This window comes from Culex pipiens, chromosome 3, assembly GCF_016801865.2.
Source record: "Culex pipiens pallens isolate TS chromosome 3, TS_CPP_V2, whole genome shotgun sequence".
Taxonomy (NCBI): Eukaryota; Metazoa; Arthropoda; class Insecta; order Diptera; family Culicidae; genus Culex; species Culex pipiens.
This window is the reverse complement of record NC_068939.1, coordinates 116,870,423-116,889,545: the sequence shown is the minus strand read 5'-3', so window position 1 is coordinate 116,889,545 and position 19,123 is coordinate 116,870,423. Positions and strand designations below refer to the sequence as shown.

Sequence of the window (19,123 nt, the reverse complement as noted above, 5' to 3'; positions counted from 1 at the left end):
CAAATCTAGATTCAATTTATCAATCAAAAAATTGTTTTCTTTGTGTTGTTTGTAGAAGCATTTTACATAGAGTGATTATTTTTGCCTTCCTCACTGAGGTAAGGCTATAATCCTGCTCTAAAAATGAACTTTTTATTAAGCTCAAAGACCCACCTTCATGTATACATATCGACTCAGAATCGAAAACTGAACAAATGTCTGTGTGTATGTGTGTGTATGTGTGTGTGTATGTGTGTGTATGTATGTATGTGACCAACAAACTTGCTCATGTTTCTCGGCACTGGCTGAACCGATTTGACTCGAACCTGTTGCATTCGGCTTGGGGTCCCATAGATCGAGTTTTATACAGATTGAAGTTTCGATAAGTAGTTCAATAGTTATGTATAAAAATGTGTTTCCACATATATCCGGATCTCACTTAAATGTATGTAAACTATGTCCGGGTCCATCATCCGACCCATCGTTGGTTAGTTTATCGAAAGACCTTTCCAACGAGTCCAAAACATTGAAGATCTGGAAACCCTGTCTCGAGACATGGCCACTTAAGTGATATTTATGTACTTTTTTATTCCGGATCTAAAAAATAGATGAAATTTGTGTACAGCCAATGTTGGTAATGTGTGAGGAAGGCTCCAACCACATAGGTGGATTAATTTAGTTTTTCATTTCATTGTACTATTTCTGGACCCTGAATTCAGAATCATCATTGACAGTCATTGCCCCAAAAGTGAGGGACACACGGCTTGTCTAAAGGTTATTTTTATAAAACTTGAATGAACCTCGGTAATTCTTTCTGGAGCTTGTTGAAGGGACTGCCACGAGTCAGGGAAACTGTTTTTCAAAAAATTCTATCGGTGAAAATTTATTTTATCTTATTTTGAAGTTTTTATACAATATATTTAAGCTTAAATCATGAAAAACTATTAAATAAATTGCTGAAATTATTATGCTTTTTGTTGTTTTTTCATCAAAACATCAGTTTCGAGTCCCCTAAACATGTCTTCAATATCCTACATCATGGTAAAATGTGTATCTTGGTCGTCAGTTTCGATTATAGCTGCAAAATATGTTTTTTTTCCTATTTTGTTTTCAAATTCATCTTAAAACATCCACTATATTCGTGTTTATACCGCGTAAGGGTGGTCCATAAAATTGCAATTTTGACGATTTTGCAAATAAAATCACATATTTCCAAAACTAACTATGCTTTCAACAAAAAATACGCATGAGTTCAGTTGAAACGGTGTTAGACAATGATTTTTAAAAAAATACTCAAATTGCCATTTTATGGACCACCTTGACGCGGCAGGAACCACCCTAATGACCTAACAAAAAGTATGTTTAAAACTATTTTGAGCAGAGAATCCCGAAAATTCCGATCCGAGCATTTTAAAGTTTGGCCATGCCGTTTGCGTAGGAAATTGTTGTATTGGAACACCGTAAATACAACATTTTTATTCAACATTACACTCAAGTCGCTTAGCAGAATTTTGTAGGATGTTCAATAATTTGTCGACATGTTTTTTTTCTATAAATAAAATAAAATTAAAAATAACTCATGGATTTTTGGTTTGTCAGCCTGAAATTTATTTTTGTTGTAGTAAGACGAAAAGGGAATAAATATCACAGATTTCTAAATTTCGTATCTTTCTCTGCACTAAAATTATTGTAACTTTTCAGAGATTTGATGTAATAGCATGTTTATTTTGCAAATTCATTCTGGATGTTATTTGCTATAAATCCACGTAAACAGTTTTGATAAACACGAATAAAGTTGATGTTTCAAGATGAATTTGAAAACAAAATAGGAAAAAACATATTTTGCAGCTATAATCGAAACTGACGACCAAGATACACATTTTACCATGATGTAGAATATTGAAGACATGTTTAGGGGACTCGAAACTGATGTTTTGATGAAATAATAACAAAAAGCATAATAATTTCAGCAATTTATTTAATACATTTTCATGATTTTAGCTTAAATATATTGTATAAAAACTTCAAAATGAGATAAAATCAATTTTCACCGATAGATTTTTTTGAAAAACAGTTTCCCTGACTCGTGGCAGTCCCCCCAACAAGCTCCAGAAAGAATTACAGAGGTTCATTCAAGTTTTATAAAAATAACCTTTAGACAAGCCGTGGGACACCTTCTACGACCTCGATATTGGTCGTTGAAGTTTGCATGGATTTTTTTTTAAATTTGTGGGGAAAAGCAAAATTTTAAAATTCCGCTGAAAGTTGGCGTTAAATGTGTCATTGTCAAGTGGGAGATTCTTAAGTAAAATTGTATTACAAACAACTTTATCGAAGACCGCAAAACGATCCGAGTTAACTATGACGAGTTGTTAGCGATTTAAAGATGACGTTTATGTATGAAAATATTTTTTTTTTCATGAACTTTAACGATCAACAGCAACCCCTTTAAACCTTACCCGAGCAGACGGAAATAACTTGGGAATAACATTTTTTGTTATTTGAAAATACTAGGCCAATAACATTCTATGTTATTTATATCAAGATTTGTTATTCGTCGTTATTATTTTTTTGTTATTGGATTGTTATTGTAATAACAGACTTATAATACTTTAAGTTATTCTTTGAACAAATCTTTATTATTATTTTTTGTTATTTAAACAACTAATCCGATCATCCCATTAAAAAATGGCGGTATTCTTCCATAACAAAAAATGTTATTCCCCAGTTGTTTTTGCTTTCAACCAATATCAGACCAATAGCTGTTATGATAACATAAACTGTAATTAAACGCTTATGCATTGTTGTCTGAACAGTGAACATTCGTGCTCAAACTCAATCCACTTCAACGAAACATCTTTGCGGTAAACTTTACGCAGTTGGCCTGGCTGCTTAAACGTTTGTGATGTTTCAAAGCAATATATTGCATTGGGGCACTGCAATTGTTTATAATGACAAGAGGATGCTAGGCGTTGATCAACCTAAGGCATTTTCCAGGATGCCATCGAAAGACTGGTTGCGCTAGGGTTAGATTAGAGATTAGATTAGATTACTCATTATTGCCTAAGGAATCGAATTAAGGAGTATCCCTGAGAACGTTTTTTTTTATTGTCACCCTAATATAGATGGATTCCTTCTGAGTAACCAACTTTACCAGACTTCAGAGTTTTCAGTAAAGCCTTGATTTTGAATCAAATAACACACCACAGTTTTAGTTCAACCAAAACCAAGTCTGAAACAAAGCAATCATAAACCGGAAAGTAACTTGCTTTTCATGTGATAGGCTCTGTTTTTTCACTTTCATGAATTATTCTAATCGAGAAAATTGCTTTTCAATTCCAATCCCCAAAACAAACTGTTTGGCTAAACTATCGACTCATCAGAAATTTATAACTCTCGATTAAATTTTCAAAAGGCCCTATCTGCATACGAAACCCATGAGGGATAGGTTGTTTTGAAAATTTAATCTAGAACTCAACTAAACATTGACTTTTCGCCAACCAATGTTGTTATTGATTTTTCCATTTTCCTTTCACTCACAAAAACTCATACCTTCACCAAAAATACTCCCCCTCAAGCATCACTGACTATTGACGAAAGGGTCAATTCTGTTCGCTTTTTTAACACAAGTCAGTGCAGCCAACTGTGCCGAGTTTGTTTGCTAGATGTGCTTTTTTTCTAAAGTCATGCAATGTCGTTGAAATAGCCATAAACATGCACACGTACACCCTTGTCGTGACAGGAACGACAAGTCAACGGTGAAGCAAAGGATTCACTCGAGGAGCACTAATTAATTAACGTCGCTTTAAGTAGGGTTGTCACTTGCCGTGAAACGTCCAAAATTTGACAAAAATTTTGAAAATTTTAATTTTGTTTGATTTTTTTTAGTTGATGATTTTTAATAAATTTAAAAACTAATCATTTCAACATAAAATTCTAAGGCACAGCCTCACAGATAAAGCTAACGAACCGGGGCTAACGGGTCCAGAGCAGAGACTCTTCATCGTCTGACGTCGTCATCATCTTCAAGTGGAGTGCCAAGCAACCACTTTATGACCGCCCGAGTTGTCATTCGAAATTATGCACAGCACATTGCCTCGAGGGCTCCTCACTCTAGGTCACCGAGCACCGAGTTGAAAAGCAATTCTAAAATATGTCTTCTGAATAGTTTAGAAAGCTTCTGGGAAAAGAGAGAAAAAACAGGTTAATTGCTTATTTTTAAGACAAAATTCAAAACGTCGTTAAGGTTGAGCAAAACGACCCACAAAACGTTTCTGGTCAAATTCTAAACGCTAAATTTTTACTTCCAAGCGCTCGTTGCGTTATTTGGGTCGAACAAAGTACGGGTTGGCCGGCCAGTTCCATAAATTACTGCGGAACCAACTTCTTTTCGGTCCCAAACTGTGTGCACTTTTCGCCCGGGATATATAGTCGTTGGACCAGAAAAAGACTGCTCTGTGGCTGCTGTGTGGAACTGTGGAAGGAAGAGTTCGTTCAGGCCAAGCCATCACCGTAAGCATTATGCATGGTCATAAATTATGGCAGGGTTTTGCTATAAACCTTTTTACATGTGCAACCCCGTCCCCCCGGTAGCAGCAAGTAGCATCAGGCTCGAACAATACACTCGCTTTCTTCGGAAGTTTTAAAGGTAGGGAACATTGGTTGATTCTAGTTAGCTGAAACTCAACTTCTTAACAACTCAAAAAATCAACAACTCAACAACTCAACAACTCAACAACTCAACAACTCAACAACTCAACAACTCAACAACTCAACAACTCAAAAAATCAACAACTCAACAACTCAACAACTCAACAACTCAACAACTCAACAACTCAACAACTCAACAACTCAACAACTCAACAACTCAACAACTCAACAACTCAACAACTCAACAAATTAACAAATTAACAAATTAACAAATTAACAAATTAACAAATTAACAAATTAACATATTAACAAATTAACAAATTAACAAATTAACAAATTAACAAATTAACAAATTAACAAATTAACAAATTAACAAATTAACAAATTAACAAATTAACAAATTAACAAATTAACAAATTAACAAATTAACAAATTAACAAATTAACAAATTAACAAATTAACAAATTAACAAATTAACAAATTAACAAATTAACAAATTAACAAATTAACAAATTAACAAATTAACAAATTAACAAATTAACAAATTAACAAATTAACAAATTAACAAATTAACAAATTAACAAATTAACAAATTAACAAATTAACAAATTAACAAATTAACAAATTAACAAATTAACAAATTAACAAATTAACAAATTAACAAATTAACAAATTAACAAATTAACAAATTAACAAATTAACAAATTAACAAATTAACAAATTAACAAATTAACAAATTAACAAATTAACAAATTAACAAATTAACAAATTAACAAATTAACAAATTAACAAATTAACAAATTAACAAATTAACAAATTAACATATTAACAAATTAACAAATTAACAAATTAACAAATTAACAAATTAACAAATTAACAAATTAACAAATTAACAAATTAACAAATTAACAAATTAACAAATTAACAAATTAACAAATTAACAAATTAACAAATTAACAAATTAACAAATTAACAAATTAACAAATTAACAAATTAACAAATTAACAAATTAACAAATTAACAAATTAACAAATTAACAAATTAACAAATTAACAAATTAACAAATTAACAAATTAACACCTCCATTATTGACAACTTTCCCCTTTTCTCCCTGGCTATTCAATGTCGGTCGTTCAACAACATCAACGAAGAAGCATCGACCAAGCTGGGGGAAAAAGGAAAAACTGCTCAGCCAAAGCGACGACGACGCCCGGGCGAGAGCTTTCCAACTTTGAAAACAGCTTTATTTATGGTGGTAACACTTCGTTCGGACGGTCGTTTTCCACAAATTCCCGGTCGGGAGTGTAATTTGCACCGATGCAACTTTGGGTTGGGTGGAAAAAAAAACGGGGAAGGTTAGGTTTATGTTTTTTTGTATTAAAATTGAATTAAATAAAATATTTTTTTTAGTAAAAGATTGCTGTTTATGTTTGAATGACCCATTTTGGATTTGTTGAACTTAAATCACGTTTTGGTAGCAATTAAAATTTTGATGTTTTTGTACTCCTCAACAAGCAACATAAAAGCTTTTTTAGCCTCATATGGACCAATCAAGTAAAGATTCCCTTTTCATACGGAAGCTTCTGCTCGAAATCTTCATCCTCGTTGCTATTTCCAGCTTCCTCTCAAGCTTTACACACTTCCCCACCCGATTCGAGTAATTCAACGTGACAGATTTGCTTTTTAGCGGGTTTTTGGCATTTTTTCTCAGAGTTTCCAGACTCAAGTCTGATGTTCTGGCTTTTGTTTGCTTTTGGCAAATAAAGCTTGGCGTTCAATCTTTTCCTTGTTTTTTGTTCGAAGAAAACACATCAAAGAATCTTAGCACGAGGCCGATGCACGCCGGTGGCTTTGTCCTAACTTAAGACAAAAAGAAGCTCTGCTTGGTGAAAGTCGAGTGAAACGAGGAGAAAAGTACCCCCCCTCCCCCAGAAACAAAGGCAAATTTTGATCAAAAAGAAACGGTAACAGTGGCCCCGTAATTGGATTGGAGAGCTTGTCAGTTTTTGGGATAAATTTAGAGCGCTTGTTTGGTCATAACTTATTCAACGAAATTAACAGAACAGACTTAATAAAAGACTTATTTCGAGAAGCGTTACGAAACATTGTATCTTGCTTCAATAATTTGTGTGCTCGTCCTCCACCCTACCACATCACACGACTGAACAAAGTTGCACCAAAGTGCAAATGATGACCCCCGTTAACACTTGTCTTGCTGCGAATTAATCAGCAGCAACTTGTGCGATAATGAAGATGTCCCGCAGAAGCGTCCGGCGATGGATTCAGATGGCCCCGCCCACCATTAACACAATTTGCCACTACCAAACCAGCCCCTAAGTGCAGCACCGTATCTGGGTGGGTTTGCAACGCACCGTAAGTCCAGCGTAATGGTCAGGTCATGCACCGGAAGAATAAAGTGCCCCCGGGAGTGGCGGGCGTTCGCACATTCAGGCCAGTCTGTCGGTCGGGTGGTCCGAGTAAGAAGTGCTCCTGGCCACTGTCATTCGGGGGTGTGGGAATTCCATGGACGTTTGCTAAAAGTTTCTTTTTACTTTAACCTTATTAGAACTTATTTTCTTGAATCTTAAATTGGCCAAATATTGGTGGATTCTCCAAAACTTGTAAAGTAACGGAGACAATTTACTTTCAATTCACGCTTCAATTCACTCTTCCTTAGTCTAGATTTTCAGGAAATAAAATGCTTTTTCGGAAAGGTCACAAAACACGGTGGGTAAGAAGGAGATTATTATTAACTTGCATGCACCTCGGAAATTCCTTCTGGAGGTTGTTGGGGGGACTATTCTGAGTCAGAAAAATCGATTCCCAAAATATTCTGTCGGTGAAAACTGATTTTATCTCGATTTGAAGTTAAAATACCTAATATATCACCTAAAACCTCAAAAACACGTCAAAAATCTCGGTTCAACTCTCGGCAAATATGTAAATTTTCATCAAGATATCAATTCTTAGTTCCCAAAATATATTCCTGACATATTACACCTGAAATCGATCCATTACTTGAGTCACAGCGTCATCACGGAGTGTAAAATAGTGTGTTTTCTAAAAAAAATATTTTCAATTTGCTCTGGAAAATAAACTGTTATTGTTGAATTCACTAATATTGTAGCATTGTTGCAAACAAAATGAAGAACAATTTTGCAGAAAAAAGTATGACATTTTATCCATTTTCAGTAAAGTTATGTCTATATAAGTGGAAAAATTGCTGCCAATTTTCAAAATTCTTCGATATTTAACTCATTCCTGTTATAAACAGCTACTACGATCATACTCAGGAGAATGTAAGAAATATTACTTTTTGGTGGGCATTCAGGGGCTGGTTCCGGTGGGCGAACTGTGTGTGTGTGTGTGCAACCAACCAAACGGGACCACGCGGTCACTTCTTACAAATTGAGTTGTTTCCATGTATTTTTTTTTTTTGATCTACACTCTATACATGCAAATAACTCGCATAGGCATTTGGAAGGTGTTAGCTCTGCCGAGCTTCGGTGACCCATTTCTACGCTGGCTAGCCGAGCGCGAGGTACTTCAGCTTTATCGACAAGCCCCGCCCTGAAGAACGTTTGAACCAATCGGGTTTATTTATTTATTTATTCCTCAACAGGCAATTTTTGCCCAAATGAACCAAATACTAAAACTACCAACTAAAACAATCGTCTTAACACTGATAAAAACTTAGACTTTAACACATCGCGGGACAAACTAACATCAAAAACATTAGACACTTTATTGAAGACTCGCTTCAGTCCGACTACAGCTCCGTTGGCGCTGTAGTTTGTACGTCGAAAAGGGATCTGCACGATTGGCGTATGGCGTAGCTGGCGGGCAGGTGTTGTTACGTTGATCTTTTCGCGAAGAGAGGGGCAGTCAATTCTGTCAGTTAGTACATCTGAGGCAGTCAATGCACGGGCCAGGTCACGACGCAGCTGAAGTGAGTCGAGGTGCATGAGCTGACAGCGGTCTTCGTATGGCGGAAGCTGCTGGGGATTTCTCCAGGGCAGAGATCTCAGGGCGTATCGGACGAACCTTCTCTGGATACTCTCGAGCCGGTAAACAGCCTTGTTGTAGTGCGGAGTCCAGACCGCGGAACAGTATGCCAGCGGGGAGCGAACTATGGAGCAAAAAAGAGTTTTAAGGCAGTGGATGTCTGTAAAGTGGCGTGTCATGCGGATCACCAAACCGAGCTGACGCGATGCTTTGGCGGTCATGAGGGAGATGTATTGCTTGAATGTCAATTTTGAGTCCAGGATGACACCAAGGTCCTTAATGTGATCAACTCTTTGCACCAGTGTGTCACCCAGATGGTAGTCGAAGACAATCGGGATGTGTTTCCGGCTAAACGTGATCACTTGGCATTTCCCGGGGTTGAGGACCATGTGGTTCACCACACACCAGTCGGTGAATTTATCGAGTTCACGCTGTAAGGCATTGGCGTCGTCTGAACAGTCGACCTTGGCGAACAGCTTGAGATCGTCTGCGTAGGCAAGACGGGGTCCTGAGAGGGTGAAGTTGACATCTTTGAAAAAGAACAAAAACACTAGCGGGCCGAGATGGCTGCCTTGTCCTATTCCAGATGTGGCGTCAAAGCTTTCGGATAGTGCGTCCTCAATTTTCACCCGCAGCGAGCGTCCCGACAGGTATGACCTGAACCATGTCAACAAACTACCGCTGAATCCAAGTTTCTCGAGCTTGGTGATTGCTATGTTGTGATTAGAGGGTGACGAGCGGGAATTCCCGGGAAAAAAATCCCGGGAAATCGACCATTTCTGGACCTCTCGATTCCCGGGAAATTTGGTCGAGAGTCCCGGGAAATTTTATACTTATAAAAATCGAAGCAAAATGTTATAAATTAATCAGAAAAACATTTGAAAAATTCGAAATGGTTTAGAACATTGGCTGTTCACTTGTCGTACGTTCCAATAACTATAATTGAGAGAAGCCCAAAAAATGTGGATCCCAAAATTTACCTTAAAGCATACTTAGCAGTTACATCCCAGAAATGAAATATAAAGTTTATTTTTTTATTTTTGTATAATTAATTAATTTTTCCTTCTCTTGCCAAATTCACTGTTAGAATATCCAATTACATCAAAATGAATTATAGTTCAAATCATAGTTGAAAGGAACTCAAAAACTCTATTAGGTTATAAGAAATACGGAATTGTTAATTGATTATTTACTAATAAAATACATTGAATTGAATTGTATTATTAATTGTTATAGAGAAAACCCTTTTCAAAATTTTCAATTTTCATATCCTCTTTATAGCTATTTCATTGTTGATGTCAATAAGTCATTTTGTGTTTCACATTATCCTCAATATTAGAATATATTTTGGAAGAAAAAACTCTGGCAATTTGTAAAGATTGCCTCAATCTTTGTTAAGGTCCGAACATTCGTGTTTTCCTCATAATTGTAAATATTTTTTCAATGGATATTTTCAGTTGACCTTAAACAAGAAATGAATCATAGAATTGTTTTGAACTGTGATGTATCACATTGCGATACTGGGAAATTATATATTTGCTATTTTTTACTTCACAAAAATCTAATAACAAGTGCATGCAACAACTTTTTAAACATCACTGTGTGCGAATTAAGACTCGTAAACATTTTAAACTACAATTTTGTGTCCCAAAAAGCTCAAAAAACGATCCTGTATTTGCAGATTAAGAAAAAAAATCTAATGGCTGAAATAGTTCCTTGAAGTAATCAGGCTACTTAAATTAACGTTTCTTTTAATAAGTATGAATTAATTGTAATTGAATTCATTGAAAAGACATAAATTTATGACTTTTCCTATTGTTATCCGAGCATTCGTTGGAGAAGGTTGTCTGATTCAACATGACTCGTCGCGTCCCGGCGCAAAACGCCGGCAATATCGCCCTACCTGCGGCTCAAGCAGGCAAAAAAGTGGGAATTTCCAAAAGGAAGGTTGAGGCCTCAACTGATGGCCAAAAACCGGGGATTTCCAAGAGGAAGGTGCTTTTGGAAGTGACATCGAACAGCAAAAAGACGAAAAAGAGCGACGGTACTGTACCGATGGATGAGGAGGAGGGGAACTCTTCGTCGCACGAGGAGCAGCTTTTGAAGAACAACAAGTTCGCTGGACTGCCTGACGAGGACCAGGTAGCGGAAGCAAAGGAGAATGAAGTGAAACAGCGAAAGGAGAAACTGCCTCCTTTTTATGTGCGGCAATCAGCAGCAACGATCGACTTTCGAGCGGGGCTGGTTGAACTCATCAAGTCTGGGAAAGTCCAAGGCAACATTCGTCTGTGTCAGGACGGATTTAAGGTGCTGGTGCAATCCAGGCAGCACTATCAACTGGTCAAGGAATACTTGACCGAAAACGAGGCGGAGTACTTTACCCATGATGTCGCCATGGATAAGCCGTACAAAATCGTCGTCAGAGGTCTGTACGACATGCCAGTGGAGGAATTAGCTGCCGAGCTAAAAGTTTTGAAACTGGATGTGTTGGCCGTGCACAAAATGAGCCGACGCAACAAAGACATCAAGTACCGTGACCAGCTCTACCTGCTGCATTTGGCTAAGGGATCGACGACGCTTCCTGAGCTGAAGGCAATCCGAGCGGTTTTCAACATTATCGTGTCGTGGGAGCGATACCGACCAGTGCACCGTGACGTCACACAATGCTTCAACTGCCTGGGTTTCGGGCACGGAGGTAAGAACTGCCACCTAAAGCGTCGTTGCGCCAAATGTGGTACCGATGCGCACATCACATCCCAGTGCATCCAAGATTCGCTGGTTAAGTGCCTCAACTGCAACGGTGAGCACTCGTCAACCGACCGAAAGTGCCCCAAGAGAGCTGAGTTCGTGAAAATTCGGCAGCAAGCATCGACGAAGAATCAGCCTCAGCGTCGTAGAACTCCTCCAGCCCTGGTGGAGCAAAACTTTCCACCTCTTCAACCGCGACGCCAGGTCCCGAACTTGGCACCGTTGCCGTTGGATCCCAGGAAGAGAGCTGAGATGAATCAACCGCGGCCGGGCTTCAGCCAGGAGCCGAGACCGTCACCACCGGGCTTCAGCCAGGAGCCAAGACCAACCCAAGAACCAGCAGTTGAGGAAAATGGTAATGATCTTTACACCTCAACCGAACTCCTCAATATTTTCCAACAGATGTCCGCTGCACTGAGTGGATGCAAAACCAAGACCCAGCAGATTGAAGTGCTGACCTCGTTCGTCATCCAGTATGGATCGTAGGTCCCTCAAGCTGCTGAATTGGAACGCTTGCTCCATTAGGAGGAAGAACTTAGAGCTGGTGGATTTTCTTCGCGAGAAGGAGATCGACGTAGCTGCCATCACGGAAACTCATCTGAAGCCCGGTGAAAAAGTTTATCTGCAAAACTACAAGATCGCGACGCAGCTCGACAGGACCACCTCTGGAGGAGGAGGTGTGCTTGTCGCTGTTCATCGTGATCTCAAGCCACGCCGGCTGCCACACTTCAAGCTGGACATCATCGAGGCCGTTGGGGTGGAAATTTCCACTTCGGTTGGCCCAGTACTCTTCATTGCTGCATACTGCCCACGTCAGGTGAATTCCAGAGATGGTTCAGCAGCAAAACTGAAGAGCGATATCCAGAAGCTGACACGGCGGTGCGCAAAGTACATCATCGCTGGTGACCTCAACGCGAAGCATGAAGTTTGGGGCAACAGCAGGAGGAATCGGAACGGAGTGATTCTGCACAACGATCTGCAAAACGGATACTACAACGTTGTGAGTCCAGATCGTCCAACGAGGGTGGCTCGGTCTGGGAATCACTCAATAATCGACTTCTTCATTACCAATATGGCTGAGAACGTGGCTCATCCTGAGGTGTTTGAAGAGTTGAGTTCTGATCACTATCCGGTGGTTGTGGAGGTTGGAGCATCCGTTACTCCGCAGCGGCAACCAACCCGGAAAGATTACCACTACGTTAACTGGCAGCAGTTTCAGCAAGTGGTCGACAGCAACATCGACTATGATCAACACCCGGAAACTTCTGCCGATATTGATCGTTCGCTGGAGGTGATCCAGCAGGCTATCAACCAAGCAGAGGCTGCCAACGTTCGGGAGGTTCCTGTTAATTTTAAGGTAACTGATATTGACGTAGATACTAAACACTTGATAAGACTTAGGAATGTTTATAGGAGACAATATCAACGGACTGGGGACTATGACAAAAAGATTTCAGTGAACAATTTGAACAAAATCATACAAGACCGACTTGACAATATCAGAAATCAAGAATTTTCAAAACATGTAAGCCAGCTTGGGAATTATTCAAAACCATTTTGGAAACTTTCTAAAGTTCTTAAAAACAAACCAAAGCCTATTCCTCCTCTTATTGTTGAGGATTCTCCCTTGATTACATCCGAGGAAAAGGCAAATGCACTTGGGCTTCATTTTGTTAGTTCTCATAATCTTGGCGCTTCCATGACCAGCCGTAAAGAAACATCAGTTGCCAATAGTATTTCAACAATTAATAACTCTACCTTTGAATTTCCTGCAGATTCCCATGTTTCTGGTGAGGAAGTCAAAGTTGCAGTAAAACAAATGAAAAATATGAAAGCTCCTGGCTTTGATAACATTTTTAATCTAGTGTTGAAAAAACAGAGTGATCAGTTCTTTCAACATCTAGCCAATATTTTCAATAAATGTTTGCAACTTGGTTACTTCCCCACCAATTGGAAACTGGGCAAAGTCATACCAATTTTGAAGCCTCAAAAAGATCCAACATCGCCAACAAGTTATCGTCCCATTAGTCTTTTGAGTAGTCTGTCCAAACTCTTTGAGAAGGTCATCTATTCAAGGCTTTTGGATTTTACCAACGATAATAATATAATTTTGAATGAGCAGTTTGGCTTCCGTAAGGGACATAATACTGCTCATCAGCTTACGAGAGTAACCAAAATCATCAAGCAGAACAAGCTTGAGTCTAAATCAACTGCTATGGCTTTGTTGGATGTTGAGAAGGCTTTTGACAATGTTTGGCATGATGGTTTGATACATAAACTGTATTTGTACGGTTTTCCAATGTATCTTATCAAAATTATCCAGCACTATCTTTCGGAGAGATCGTTCAGGGTTTTTCTGAATGGGATTGCTTCTGGATTATTCAACATTGATGCTGGGGTTCCCCAAGGAAGTATTCTTGGCCCACTTCTGTACAATATTTTTACATCTGATTTGCCTACTCTTCCTGGTAATGGTGTGTTGTCACTTTTTGCTGATGACACTGCCGTTATTTATAAGGGTAAAATAACCAGATATTTAGTTGGCCGTCTTCAGAAGGGTCTTGACGTTCTTTCCGAATACTTTGGCGACTGGAAAATTCGTATAAATGCAGCAAAAACTCAAACCATCATTTTTCCTCTTTCCAAATCGGCCAGATTTGTCCCAAAGGATGATGTTTTGATAAAAATGAATGATGTTTCGATACCCTGGTCAAAGGAAGTTGTCTACTTAGGTCTCATACTTGACTCGAAACTTTTGTTTCGGCAGCATGTAGACAAAATATTGAACAAGTGCAGCATTCTCATCAGGTGCTTGTACCCTTTAATTAACAGAAAATCAAAGCTTTCTTTGAAAAATAAGCTAGCAGTTTACAAACAAATAATTTACCCCGTTATTGAGTATGCAGTACCTGTTTGGGAGTGTTGCGCTAGAACTCATAAATTGAAGCTCCAGCGTGTCCAAAACAAGGTACTCAAAATGGTTTTGAATGTTCCTGGCTGGACAAGATCAAGTGAGGTTCATGAATTAGCAGAAGTAAAAATGTTGGATCAGAAGATTCAAGAAAAATGTTTGAAATTCAGGGAAAAATGTTCTATTTCTGAATACCCCTTGATTCAAGGATTGGTTTAGTTTATTGTAAGTTTAAGTTAGTTTTAGGTTAGGTTATGTTTTCTTAACATTTTTTTTTTCCTCATTGTACCTAGTGTTACAAAAATGATAAATCATATATTTTTAAAGTTATGAAAATGAACAGTGTTTAAATCACGAAAAGCAAATTAAAGCTGAAGAGCCACAGCTGACCACTTATTATGTAAACCAAATGTAATTATTATAAGAAAGATTCAATAAAGTATATTTAATTCAAAAATATGACTTTTCCTTTTTCCGGGGTCCCAGGAATTCCCGGGAAATGGCCAAATTCAACTCTCGATTCCCAGGAAATTCAAAATCTCGAGAATCGTCACCCTCTAGTTGTGATTGATCTTATCAAAGGCAGCTGACAGATCTGTGTACACCGCGTCAGTCTGCGAACGATTTTCGAAACTGTCAATAACAAACTCAGTAAAACAGAGTAGATTTGTTGCGGTGGAACGTTTCGGAATGAATCCATGTTGGTCGCTTGATAGTTCCTGGCGGCAGTGAGTGAAGATGGGATCAATCACCACCAGCTCGAACAGCTTCGATGCAGCGCACAGAGCCGATATACCTACCAAACGTTATTTAGAACTTCCGAACCCTTGCCAAGTGGACAAGGACCCAGCGCGTATATAGTTGATAGTAACAGTATTCCTATTTCCAGTCATAGCTCACCAAGCCGTGATGGCCTAGTGGTTAGCATTTTTGCTTACCAATCCAAAGGACGGGGGATCGAACCCCGACTCGAGCGACTTTGATTTTTCGTTCATGTTCAGAGTTTAAAGATTTATAATTCCAATACTTTCTCGTTGGGAGCAGATGGGAATCGAACCCAGGACCATTCGCTTAAAAAGCGAACACCGTAACCAGTCAGCCACGGCCGCTCCCTGGCTGGTTCCGGTGGGCGAACTGAGCTCAAATCCCAAATATGAGCTTGATTGAACTTAACAGGAGCTGATGTTTTGCATTTAAATTTTAAATGGGATTTAACCCGTAAAAAACACTTGTTTTCAAAAATGTTAATTATTGAGGCACTTTGGCCACTGAAGCGTTTATTTTCAACATCATTGGCATATAGGACAGATCCTTGCGCATGTTTTGGTATATATAACATTGAGTTGAAGCACTCTTGAGCTCTGTACAGGCTTTCAAAGTTTTGAAATTTTTCGAAAAAACGTCGCAGAAATGACTAACATTTTAAAAGGGGCGTAATATTGAATGTTTGGCCTTTTTGAAATGTAAGTCATGATTTGAAAATTTTGAAAATATTTTTTACGAAAAGATCGGAAAATTTCACAAATGTTTCATATATTAACATTGAAAATCGGACCATTAGTTGCTGAGTTATCGACATTGAAAAATTGTGGGTTTTTTGGGTGAGACTTAGAAAACATCAATTTTCCTGTTTTTAAACCTTTGCATTGCAATATCTCTGCAACTAAAGGTCGTATCAACAAAGTCTCAAGAAGCAAAACATAGAGAATTTTCCCAGCTTTTCAAAAATATTTTTTTCAAAAGTGGGCAAACATGTGCACTAATTTAAAAAAATGAAAAACTGCGACTATTTTCAAAAAAGTCCCCTAAATATGGATTTAACTTGAAAACGGTGCACTTTATCAAAATTTCACTAAAGTCCTTTTTGATTGCAAATTTGATTTTACATCGAAAAATGAAGTTTAAAAATTTTTGCGACCAATATTTCGATTTTTTGAAAAAATCAGTATTGATTAAAAAAATCTTAACTCGGTCAACGATTTTTTTGCACAACCTGGAAATTTCTGAAAAGTTGGCATTTTATGTCCTCTAAAACATATATATAAAAAAAAAAATAGTGTTTTTTTGCAAATCAAGTTTTAGTGATAAAAAGTTAAATAAAAAGTTCACCTTATTTTTTTTACCGTGTATCATTTTTTCCAGTGTAGTCCGTATCCATACCTACAACTTTGCCGAAGACACCAAATCGATCAAAAAATTCCTTCAAAAGATACTGATTTTTGAATTTTTATGCATCATTTTTGTATGGACAGCTGCCAAATTTGTATGGAAAATTATATGGACAAACTAATGATGCAAAATGGCTTCTTTGGGCATACCGAAGGCACCAAAAAAGTTTCAGTCGGATTAAAAAATGCAAAAATTAAAATTGAAGAAAAAAGACCGATTTCGTAGAGAATTGCTCAAATGCATTTTAAAACACTTTTTTCATTCAAATGTTAAGACCATGGCTTGTTAATTGAATTTCATATATTTTTTATTTGTTTGCCCCCCACCCCCCCCCCCCCCCCCTCGACCCCAACCAGAGTCGAGGGACATAAACTTCAAAAAATATTTGCAACGGCCTAAATTAAATTGAACAATTAACTTTTCTTATTGATTTTATCAGTTCGTCTAAAAAATTCGTGTCAGGTTTTATTTCAGATGATATAAATTTGCATTGAATCATTCACAACTGGAAATACATCTTGTTTATTTGTTAGGCAACAAAAATTTAGATATTATGGAAATAAAATAAACTATTATAATTTTGGTAAGGTTTTCAAAGGAAAATTGTTGTTATGCCATTTAAAAATAAAGTACTCCTTTCTGCAGAGATCAAAATTTAGTTTCTTCTACGATTTTGTTTACCATTACCAAATTGGATGAATTTTGAATTGATATCATTAAATGTCTAAAAGAAGGTTGTGCTTGAAGAATAAGCTTAATTTGTTTAAAGTTGTTCAAGAAATTACAGTTCAAACATAAAAAAATATAGAACACTAGAGCTACCAAGAGCGTAAGAGGTGTAAACATAAAACTACTAAAAAGTGGTTTTTGCTAAAAATGACGAAAGTTGCCAGTTTTCGAATCACCCTAGCACGATGTAGGTCACTCTAATGGCCAAACAAAAAAATACGGGTCTAATTATTTTGGCCAAGGAACCCCCAGAAAAATTTTAAGCCCGATCGGAGAACTTTTTTTTCGGTTTAGGCTCTTTTCAAATGGAATTGCTGTATATCGAGACCGGGTTGCCAGATCTTCAATGTTTTGGACTCGTTGGAAATGGTGTTTGATAACCTAACCAACGATGGGTCGGATGGTGGATCCGGACATAGTTTACATACATTTAAGGGAGATCCGGATATATGTGAAAACACATTTTTATATATAACTTTTGAACTACTTATCGAAACTTCAAACAATTCAATAGCGATGTATGGGACCCTAAGCCAAGTCGAATGCAACCGGTTCGATCAAAATCGGTCCAGCCGGTGCTGAGAAAACTTGGCAAGAATTTTGGGCACATACACACACACACACACACACACACACACACACACACACACACACACACACACACACACACACACAGACATTTGTTCAGTTTTCGATTCTGAGTCGATAGGTATACATGAATGTAGGTCTACGAGCTGTTTTTCAAAAGTTCATTTTTCGAGCAGGATTATAGCCTTACCTCAGTAAGGAAGGCAACACGCTTTAGAAACTTATTGAACCATGGAAAAAATCTTGTTGAATTCACCTTTTCGGAAACCAAGTTCCAGGCTGTAAAATATCTTAAAGTATTCGTTGATTAAAAAACTGTCCCAAACATTCGCCAACTAGTATGGATCTTTGCTGCGCCATCCAGCGAGAGTACGACAGTAAAAGAAGCAATATCAGAGCTTCCAAAAGCAGTGGATAGGGGCGGCGGTCGGTGGCGCGATAAAACCGGATGCTACCACCGCAGGAAAAGTGTGAAAGTTTTTAAAGTAATCCTCCTTCACCTCTCTCACCGATTTTTTGCGGGTTGAAAGAGAAAACTACAATAGAAGGAGGGATGAAGGAAAATTACGAGTGAAAAAAAAACTTCTTCGTGGTTCAGAATTTCCCTTGCACATGCACTTTTCATTCTTTTTGGACAAGTTTTTTGTGGTATTTTTATTTTTCTATTTGCCGGAATTTATTTTATTTTTACACCCGCTAAAACACTTTCTCCAGACTTCCACGAGGTGCGGAGCTTTTGTGTTCAATGCATTTTTGTGTGCCGCTGGCAAGGATGTGCTGTTGTTGTGTCCTTTTTTAATCCCACACTCTGAGGGTATCTATCGATAATCTAACTTACTGAGCTTTCGGTTTGTGGGTTCCAGGGTTTTGGACGATGTTTCGCCATTAGGATAATTGCACTCTGGAGCTGTGAGTTTTTGAGGTGTTGTCGGGTACATTACTGGAATCGACTGAGCAATTAAATTAGATTGAAAGTGCTTTGCTACTATTTCTGCGTCGTAGGAAAGTGTTTTGTAAGTTTAAATTGAATAAATTGAATAACAACTTTAATTCCTCGAATATAATAAATCAGTTTTTAATCCATTGAAGTAGATTTAAAAGCTCAGCTCAACAGAAATAATCACATTTAAGAGTTATATCATGCTTGGAAATTCCAAGTATCTAAATGCCAGGGTTAAATTGTTTGCATAACCCTGCCAGATACCGGTAACCCCCTGATCCAAATAGAAAGATAACCGGACACGTTCCAGTCTCTGTTGCAATCTTTTGGGAAATCTGAGGCTGCAAAAGAAGCTTACCTACGCACTTTTACCCTTTACCCACCACACATGGAAGCTCCCACAT

The 19,123-nt window shown here is 37.8% G+C and overlaps 1 protein-coding gene across 8 annotated transcripts in view; it reads left to right on the top strand.

Moving 5' to 3' along the window:
* LOC120425707 (ras-specific guanine nucleotide-releasing factor 2-like) overlaps positions 1-19,123 on the top strand; it is a 420,283-nt gene that overhangs the window by 227,471 nt on the left and 173,689 nt on the right. The gene's annotated exons all lie outside the window — the stretch shown is intronic.